Below are 10,586 nucleotides of genomic sequence, written 5' to 3' on the forward strand. Positions count from 1 at the left end.
CTGTACTCTCTACAGTCCTGATTCAGTAAAACACTTGAACATGTGTTTAACTTTAAGGCTGTTTGAAAGTCCCATTGAATTGAATGGGACTTATACACATGGTTAAGTGCTTTGATGAATAAGGATGGATTTAGGCATGTGCTTAAATGATTAGTTGAATCAGGATCTAATCTCTCTTCTAAAAAAAAAAGGCGTGGGTGACTGGAAGATGCACATTGCTGGGGCTACACACGGCCCCCTAAACTATAGGGCTCCAAGCAGTAACTTGTCCTAACTGGAATTAAATTTGGTCTCGTTAAAATGAAAAAAAATGGGAGCTAAAGGATGTTTTTTTAGTTAAGGCATTGCGTAGACTCAGGAGACCTGGGTTCAATCCCATCCTCTGCCACAGACTTCCAGTGTGACCTTGGGTCAGTCACATCATCATTCTGTTCCTCAGTTTCCCCATCTATAAAGTGAGGGTTTATAGCACTTCCCTTCCTCACAGGGGCCTTGTGAGGATAAATTCATTCATATTTGTGAGATGCTCAGACACAGTGGTTGTGGGAACCATATAAGCAGATATAAGCTAAAGAGAAAAGGAAGGCTTTAAAGAAGGTCACAGTGGGAGTATTTTAAGTGACGCAGAATAAGCCTAAGTGCTTTACTTTCATTCTTTGTTTCATCATTTTTCTTACCATTTTTGCCAATTTCTGGCATTCTTTATCTCTGTATAGCTGTCTTCTCCTCTCCATTTGCTCTGGCAGAGAAATCGTACAGAGGAGTTGTCTACACATATGGCGGCATGTGCAACACAGACACTGCATGACTCTCTGCCACAGTTATAAACAGCAGTGTAAACAGTGAGGCACTGCTCAGGTGAGTAGAGTAAAACACACCAGAACCTTAAGATACATGCCCAAGCAATGCCCCTTTGTCTACACTGCTATTTTTAGCAGCATAGTGTCCAACTGCCTCTCCACTGCCGGAGCCTTTCCCCACTCCCAGAACTTTTCACTGCTCTGTGTAGCTGCATACTGCAGTGTGGACACAGCCTGTTTTTCACTGTGGCATGTAGCTATGCATACTCTACACACTACGACCACTGTAGGCAAGGGCTGAGAGATGGATTTGAGCCATGAAATCCAGATCCATATTTTTTCAAGAATTTTGTGGGGTGGGGGGTTAGAAAGCAGGGTTTTGGCTCCGCCCATTACAGAAAAAGCACCCAGTCATGAAGTTCAGGTGTGGATTCAAACTTTCATGTGATTTGGGAGTGTTTGGATGTGGGAGTTCAGTTCAGATTCATTTCTCTGGTCACAATGCTGAATTCATGACACTGAAATCCTTTCCTCAGCACCAAGTCTATGTCATTATAAAGACAACACTATGATTTCCCTGCAGGCTGAAGCAGAAGGGGAAGCTAGGCAGCAAATAGCAGAGAACTTGTTTAAAAAGCAACAACAAAACCTTTCAATAATATCAACTGTAAAACATGGGAGAATCCTGCCGGTTTTAGAAAAATGTTCTCTTAATTCTGGTTTGCCTGTGTGCAAATCTCTGCTTAAGTAAATATTTAGGGGCAGAATTTTGGTGCTGGCCTCCTTCATTGCAGACACAATTTTCTGTACACAAATCCTACCACCAAGACACACGAGTACCCACAGATCAGGCATTAAGATTTCCAAAGGGTAAGATTTAAATGTGCAATTAATTGTAAGTGCAAATATGCAGGCACAATTAATTATAGTCTCAAAATTGTATCTGCAAAAACAAAGGCCAGGTTGAGACCCTTTCAAAATCAAGTCCTTAAAGAGAATGAGTCACTGAATCACCAGGGAGGACATTCCAGCTGGGTGGTGTAGCAATAAGTGCCAAGGGCTGGTCCCCCTGTATCTGGGAAAGGGCAGAGAGGTGAGGAGTTTGCGGGAGTGGGAAGTTGTTGCATGCATGTGAGGTCTGCATTATGGAGTTTTAGGTCATGTCACTGTTACAGGGTGAGCTGCACTTTAGACCATTGTTAGTCCCTCTCGAGTGTACCCCAGAGGCAACAAGCGTGGATTCCTGCACCTCTCTCAATGGGTGGAGCCCCCTGTTTCCCAACATATGTTGTAGCAACCAAGCAAGGTACTAACGAACTTCAACAGGACTTTATTTTTAAAGTGGAACCCTCTTTACCAAGCTGCTGCTGCACCCTCGGTAGCTTTCACTCAGCCTCCTCAACTCCTCCCCCCTCCTTCCTGTCCTTTCAGACTCTCAACAGCCAGTGCTCCCAGTTCTAAAAATTACAAGCAGCATCTAATTACAAGCAGCACCACATTCCCTCCTCTCTTAAGAAACTCTCCCAATTAAAATAAACATTGTTGTTCTAACCATAGGACCAAATATGAAACAAGACACTATACTGTTGGCAGAAATATTACACTGAAAACACTGTAGATACTACATAACATAGTCTCTAGTCCAGACAGGTGGTCTTCTGGATCTGACATGCCATCTCTCAAGCCCCGGTTCCAGTGCAATGTCTTGTTGTGTTGATACTACAGTGAAGTCACCCAAGGCAGACTGGGTGTTGGCATAATCTCCTCTTGGTGCATAGGCAAGTGCAAGATAAGAAGCATTCCACACATGCATGTTCCTCTATGCTAGAAAAATTTCAAACTCCAAGGAAGTAAATTGACTATCATTATCTGAAACCAGTTCTTTGGGGTTACCTTCTCTGCTAAAAACTGAAGAGAGGAACTTAATTACTGTAGCAGAAGAGATTTGTGATGTAAACGCTACCTCAGGCCATTTACTGAAATAGTCTATTAAAGTGATGGCATAACAGCAGTCACTTGGAGCAGTATCAAAAGGCCCTACAGTGTCAATCGCCACTTTTCCCCATGCAGATTCAGGAAGAGAAACAGGCTGTAATGGAGGGGTACATCACTGCTGTCTTATCATGCATTTGGCAAGTGACACAGGATTTTACGAGTGCTTCACTTTGAGAGTCCATCTCTGGCCACCAATACAGATCCCGTAGTCACTGTTTGGTTCTGAGAATTCCTTGATGAGTATTGTGTGGCAGGTGTATGAGTTTTGATTAATTCTTCTGGCAGAAGTAGTCGGTGTGTACCTCGTAGCACACAGCCATCAAGCAAAGAAAGTTCATCCCGAACTCTAAAATAAGGCAGCAAAATTGGGTCAAGGTTTTTAGGGATACAGGGCGATCTCTTTGTCAAAAATTCCCATAGTTTTTGTTGAATTGGACACGCTGAACAAGCAGCTTGCAATTGTTCTTTTGTAACTGCAGTAACAATGCTTGTAACAAGCGCAACTACTACATTCTCATCCTCCGGTGGACCATCTGGTGAAGGCAAAGGCAGGCGAGAAAGGCAATCAGCTACCACATTTTGGTTTCCAGGCTTATATTCCAATTCATAATTGAAAGAGTAGTCTTTCAGACCATCTAGCAATACGATATCCTGCTCTTCCCAGTCCTTTCATGGTGAGCAACGTTGTCAAAAGGCTGTGGTCTGTGCACAACTTGAACGTGCGGCCCCACAGGTAAGTTCTCCATTTTCAGTAGCCCAGACCCAAGCAAGTGCTTCTTTTTTGACTGCAGAATATTTCCTCTCAGCATTACTTAGTGTAATTACTCAAGCAATACTTGAAGCAAATGCAACAGTCCTCTCTGTGTTGTCCTCATGAAGTTGCATGAGGACAGCCCCAAGTCCATAATCAGAAGCATCAGTAGTTACAACTGTGGGCAATGCAGGACTGAATTGTGCAAGTACTGGACTATGTACAATCAAGTTTTTCACCATTTCGAAATTAGCTTGTGCATCCATTGTCCACACTAAGGTTGAACTTCTCCATAGTAATTCTACTAACGGTTCAATGACAGAAGCATAACTGGAAATGAATTTTGCATACCAGGAGGTAAGACCCAAGAAGGAACGTAAGGGTTTGCAAATCTGTTGGAGAAGGAGAATTTGAAATTGCCAGGATATGATCTGGATCAGGTTTTAGTCCAGCCTGTGAAACTGTATGCCACAGAAAGGAGAGGTTTCAGAGTAGCAGCCGTGTTAGTCTGTATTCGCAAAAAGAAAAGCAGTACTTGTGGCACCTTAGAGTAATAAATTTGTTAGTCTCTAAGGTGCCACAAGTACTGCTTTTCTTTTTACAGAAAGGAGAGTTCAGTTTGTCTAAATTTGCATTTGGACCTATTGAGCTTGAGACCTGCTTTGCTGATGTAGTTTAGTACAGACTGCAGGTTATTGTCATGCTCCTCAGAAGTATTTCCGAACACGATGATCTCATCCAGACAGCACTGAACTCCATGTTGATTCTTCAGAATCAATGACATCATTTTTGGAAAGCACTTGGGGCGGATGCGAGACGGTATGGAACACATTTAAAATGAAATAGTCCCTCATGTGTAATAAATGCTGTGAGGTCTCTGCTATCTTCATGCAACATAACCCGGTGGTATGCGCTCTGCAAATCAAGAGTAGAAAACATCTTTGCTCCACAGAGTTCTGAAAATACTTCTTCTATGTGAGGAAGAGGATGGCTGTCAATCACAATAGCTTTATTTGACTCCCTTAAGTCCACACAAAGGTGAATGCCTCCACTCTTCTTCTGCATCACTACTATAGGTGAAACCCATTCCGAGGAGTCACTCTCTTCAATAATGTCCTTTTGAACAAGTTTTCTAAGTTCCTCTGAAACAGCTTCCCTGACTGAAAATGATAAGCGCCATAACTTCTGTCATACAGACATCACATTATTCCACATTTTAACTTTATGCAGAAACCCATAAGCACAGCTGAGTTTCTCCTCAGCCTGGTGTTGGGTCCCAGCTGAAACTCGTGTGTGTACTGCAAGAGTGCTTTGCTGAGGAAGATCAATTTGTCCATTACTAACCTGAGATTGAAAGCAGCCAATAAATCTCTGCCAAGAATAGGAGTTCCTTTGTGGACCATGTAGAACTCTGTAGTTACACAGCAATCACCAAAAGTAAGTATTGCTGGCAGGCAGCCATGTACTGGAATACGGTTTTTCAAATAGCACACCAAGTGAAGTTTGGGTTCAGAAAGAGGCACATCTTTAAAGTAATGCAAATAGATGGAATCAGGTAGTATAGATACTGCTGAGTCAGTTTCAGAGTAGCAGCCGTGTTATACTGTATTTGCAAAAAAGAAAAGGAGTACTTGTGGCACCTTAGAGACTAACAAATTTATTTGAGCATAAGCTTTCGTGAGCATCCGATGAAGTGAGCTGTAGCTCACGAAAGCTTATGCTCAAATAAATTTGTTAGTCTCTAAGGTGCCACAAGTACTCCTTTTCTTTTTTGCTGAGAAGTGAGCTGTAGCTCACGAAAGCTTATGCTCAAATAAATTTGTTAGTCTCTAAGGTGCCACAAGTACTCCTTTTCTTTTTTGCTGATTCAGTGTCCAATATTAGCTGAATAGAGTGTGATTTGCCTGAGGGTATGGCAGAAACGTTTACAGTGCACTTTATTTGTTCTGGAATATGTGCAGTCATGATTTTGTCCACACTCAGCACAATAACATCTGGTATTGTAACTGCATGCACCTGTTGATTGAACTGGCTGTTGCGACATACTTTAGCAAAATGCCCAACCTTTTTGCAATGATTGCACTGAGCTACTTTTGCTGGACATCCTGTGTAGCTTGCAATGTGTTGTGGGGATCTACAGCGAAAGCATACGTTTACTGTATTTTGAATTTGCTGATTTGGTGGTTTTTCATTAGTTTTCCTCTTGTAATCATTTGTCTGCAGTGATAGTGAACTTTTCTGCAAAGGAGTCACAGCCTGGACTGTGCCTCCTGTATCCATGCTCATTATTTTGGCTTCAGCTGTAGCTGACTCAATCTGAGTAGCAATGGTTATTGCTTTTTCTAGTGTAAGTTGTGGTTCTAGAAGTAAGCATTCTCTTACACAAAGCATGGTTGTTTTCTCAATGAGCTGGTCTCTAATCATCTCGTCTGCCATATTCCCAAAGTCACAAATTACAATCAGACTTCTCAGGGAAGCAATACACTGCATTATAGTCTCCCGTTTTCTGCTCATGCTCGCAAAATTTGTAGCGATTAGCTACTACATTCACTTTTGGCACAAAAAAGTTCTTGAGTGCAGTCTTATATTTATCATCTGCAAGGGGAAAAGTGTAAAATATACACTGCCCTTCTGCTCTAAGGCAGTGGATTAACAGAGCACACTTTTTTACTTCAGAAATCTCTGTAGCAGTGATTGCAAGCAAATAAGTCTCAAACATATGTATCCAGGCAGTAAAAGAAATTGGAGATTCACCCTGGCTTTGCAGAAAGGGTGCAGGTGGGTTCAGAGGCAAAAGATCCATCCTCATCACCAAAATGTTGTAGCAACCAGGCAAGGTACTAACAAACTTCAACAGGACTTTATTTTTAAAGTGAAAACCTCTTTACCAAGCTGCTGCTGCACCCTTGGTAGCTCTCACTCAGCCTTCTCAACTCCCGCCCCCTCCTTCCTGTTTCCTATCCTTTCAGACTTCCAACAGCCAGTGCTCCCAGTTCTAATAATTACAAGCAGCATCTAAACACCACACCATATTAACCTGACAGGCCTAACCATGTTTCTCACCTGTAAACTGTTTACCTCAGTGGAGGAGTGACAATGACTGATTAAAGGTGATTTGAAACAGTTTCTTCAAAACAAAACATTGTGCCCCCAAAGGTACAAAGTACACAGAACAAAGAGAAAACACACTAAAGGCCTCTGCACAACTATTTCCCCTTATCTATACCTTGACTTTCCCTGCAAGCTTTTGTGAATTCCCTTCAACCCAGTTACCTCCATCTCTGGGGTGGGAGGTGCAGTCTATCCTGCTGCATTCTCTCTCCTCTGTGGTGTTATCTCTGCCCATATCTCACCCTGGGCAGCTGCTGACCACTCACTTAACTCCCCCTTTTCCATAGGCACGCACGTTTAAGGTTCAGACTTCCCCTTGATCTAGGTTCAGGCCTGGGAAGAATAAACCTTGCCAGCCTTGCTAGAGCCAGGCAGGGGGCATTCTCTAATTAATAGCTTCCCCATTGTTTCCTCAAGGACCTCCAGAATTCTCTTGGACTGTACCTTATCTTTGCCATTGTTGTTTCCCGTTTCCTCCCTCCCCCCTGCAACTTTGATTTAACTCCTTATAGTCAAGCAGGATGATATCGAACACGTACACTGAGGCAAAATAATAATACACGTAACTTCCTCAGTTCAACAACCACTGGTTCTAGAAGCACAGGCCCAACACATTAAGAAGTGATACCCCCTGCTTGCATGCACAGACTCCTCTATTCAGACAGACTTATATTACCACCTACTGGCCTTAGCTGCCCATGGGAGAAGATGTTATGAAAAGTTTCAGAAACAAAATCAAGAAGGATGAAATTCACCCCACTGTGTAAGAAACCAGAGCAAGACCCTACAAACCTTTCACATCCTACCTTATAGATTCAGATTGTATAGAGGGGCTTTATACCGATGCTCTGCAATAGAGTGAATTAAAGGATAGTAAAATCCTGGGGAAAGCATGGGGGAACCGAACCTATCCTCATGGTTTAGACGTGAAATCTTCTATTGCTTTTACTTGACTACTCACTTCAGAACAGTCCCAAAAGAACCAGTAGCTTCATACAACAGGCAATGTAACCCTGTACACCACTTCTGAGAGACAGACATTAAACAACCCCTCTCTAATGTGCAGTTTCTGGGTGGCTTAAAAGCAGCTTGTACGTCAGAGGTGGCACATGGAACATACTCTGCAGTCAGTACCTGCCTTCATGCTTAACATGGGGAGGGGGGATGCTCCACTGAGTGGGCAGGGCTCTGTTTTCAATCTGAGGGCTCACTGTAGTGATTAGATTCTTTTTCTGTCGCCACCACAGCTGTGGCTGCTTTTGCAAGAAAGGCAGTGTCTGCTACTTCGCCTGAAAGACAATCTCTGTAACTTCCAGCTGTGAGCATGTGTGGTCAGGCTTTTGTGGGCAAAAAGCGGTGGTTTCCTATTTCCATAGTTGATTTCAACATGGAAGCACAGTACCAAAAGGACTAAAGCCCACAGTGACTCACCCCAGTTACGTTAAGCAAAACAGCTGAACTCTTTCGTGCGAGTCAGGTGGATTAATCCAGTACCTGCTCTTTTCTTTCACATATACAAAGAGATAAACCACAAGCAGATAACCATGCCATCTCCCTTTATTTCCCTGCTCCCCAGTCTTTCCCCTTTCTTGTGCAATTTGTCCTAGCTTTTCAGCATTAGAGTAGGATCTGGAATGCATTTGACTTCTGATGGAGGATTTGCAAGAGAAGTTGAATTAACACAGCAAATGAGGATCCAAGTGGCTTGAAGATTATGCTTTCTTATCTTTGTCCAGAGCTCTGCAGAAATGGGGTTTACCTGGGTATGGACCACAGATGTCAGGGAGATTGTGGGCCTGGATCCAACCCCCATTAAAGTCAATGGGAGCCTTTCCAGTCACTTGAATGGGTTTTTAAATCAGGCCCTATGAAATTTTGATCTAGAAGTATCCTGGCCTCCAATCACCCTGAATCAGACAAGTAAATCACTGGAAAGTCATTGTCATGTGACAGGATTGGCAGGTAGAATATTCATGTGCCTAGATAGATGCCTTTTGGTAAAGTGTGGGCTTTCCCCAGGCTGGTACCCAGTGCACCATTGCTATAGAGAAAGCTATGTGTAGTAAAGGGATAAAGCCCTTTCCCAGTAGGGTTCTCATTTACAATAGCATTCTGTGCTTTTATCACATGAAACACTCTTTTCTATTTTTCTTACAAACTCTGGAGACTTGGATTTCCCTCCAAACTTTTGATTAACAGCTGACCCTAACTAAGACCTGTCTGGAGTGCCCCCTGCCTCACTGATACATAGTCACAGATTTTTGCTTTCTATTTCCAAGCCAGATCCTCCTTCTCTCAAGCAGCTAGCTCTCTAGGAGTGAGCATGCAGATTACTCTGCTTTCTGGTACTGTGTTACTGAGCTGTTTAAAGGCAGACAGGGAAACCCCATTGCTTGAGAGATTTAAAACTGAATTGGAAAAGGCACTGAACAATCTACTTTAGGGAGAAATCTTTCCTCAGCGGGAAGAGAAATGAGCACTGCAGGTTTTTTCTACCTCTGGCAACAAGGTCTGTCCAGGCAACTGGGGCTATACTGATCTCTAGAGCATCCCCTGGTAAGTGCTCCTAAAGACCCCATCTGCTTCCCTTGAAATAAACTAAGAAAAAGGAAGCGCCATGGTAATATGCCTGACCTCCTTCTGGTAAGAATCCAGGATTGCTAGGGAGGCAGTGTAATTTACACCACCCCGTGGCTGCCTGGTTGAATCTAGCTCCATTTGCCCATCTGAAGTGAGTTAACCTTGCCATTTGAAAACTTTTACATTGCCTGTTTTTGTTTTAACTTTGAAAACTGAACACCGCATTTATACTATTATTTTGCATGGGATTTCCTATATTTTTTTAGAAGAAATAAAAATAAGGCTTGTGTAATCTCTTTGAATGTAAGCTCTTTAGTTCTTTGAACCAACCAGTGTGCACTTAATGATCTATGCACTTTTGACCTGAGTGTTTGCAGTGATATAATTTCAGGATGTGCACACATGTCCAGTACCTATGGCTTTAATTGCACATACTTGCAGTCTTCACAGGGCCATAGCTTTCTTAAATCAACCAAGTTTTAATCACACTAAGCAAAGATGTTAGTCCTCAGTGAGGACAATGCCAAACTTCACAGTTCTGTCATTCTTTCTGCAGCCATGTTAAATAAAAAAGCCATGGTTATTGCGGGGAATGAGATTCTAAACACACAGCCATTATTCAACAATCGCAGCTGAGATTTTACTCCCACTTGCCAAAAAAATTTGCAGCTTCAAGCAGACCAAGAACAAAATATTTAGCTCCAAGTGAAATTTCCAGAAAGTTACAGACATAGATCCAGTGAAATAGAGGGTTACAACAGAAAGTGTTCTACAGCCTTAACAATTGTGTTTCCTGCTAGCAGCCTGATCAAAGAAGTTGAAAACATATTTATACAAGAGAACTGTATTAGCAGGAAAGCCAGGGAGTCCTCTGGTGTAAAGCCAGCAGAGGTGATTTTACGCTTTCCCCTCTGCATAGGACGAGTCTTGTGGATGAGGAGAGGCAAGAAGAGAACATGGCTAGAGGTGGGAGAAGGCAGCCGAAGCACATTGCACCCTGGTGATACTCAGCCAACTGAACAATACCAAGGGGTCCACATTAGCCAGAGTAACTTGGGGCAGCCTTTAGGCTACTCTAAATTTCACCTTGGGACTACTTGATCCCCAATCAGGCCAATGATCAGGGGACCATAAAGGTGGCTTAAAGCCACCTTCCACCCACCCCAACAATCCAAGTCATGCCACAAGCAAAGCTCAGCCAGACCCAGGGTTGTTATCTCCCTATCTTATTCTTCCAAAACATCAGATTTATGTTTTAATGATTGAAGCAATTTTTATATATATTCATTATTTTAAAATATGCACAAGCTGATAAGTGCACTGTAGCTGCTCATTTCATCCTGCCTATG

Source organism: Dermochelys coriacea, chromosome 1 (genome assembly GCF_009764565.3).
Source record: "Dermochelys coriacea isolate rDerCor1 chromosome 1, rDerCor1.pri.v4, whole genome shotgun sequence".
Taxonomy (NCBI): Eukaryota; Metazoa; Chordata; order Testudines; family Dermochelyidae; genus Dermochelys; species Dermochelys coriacea.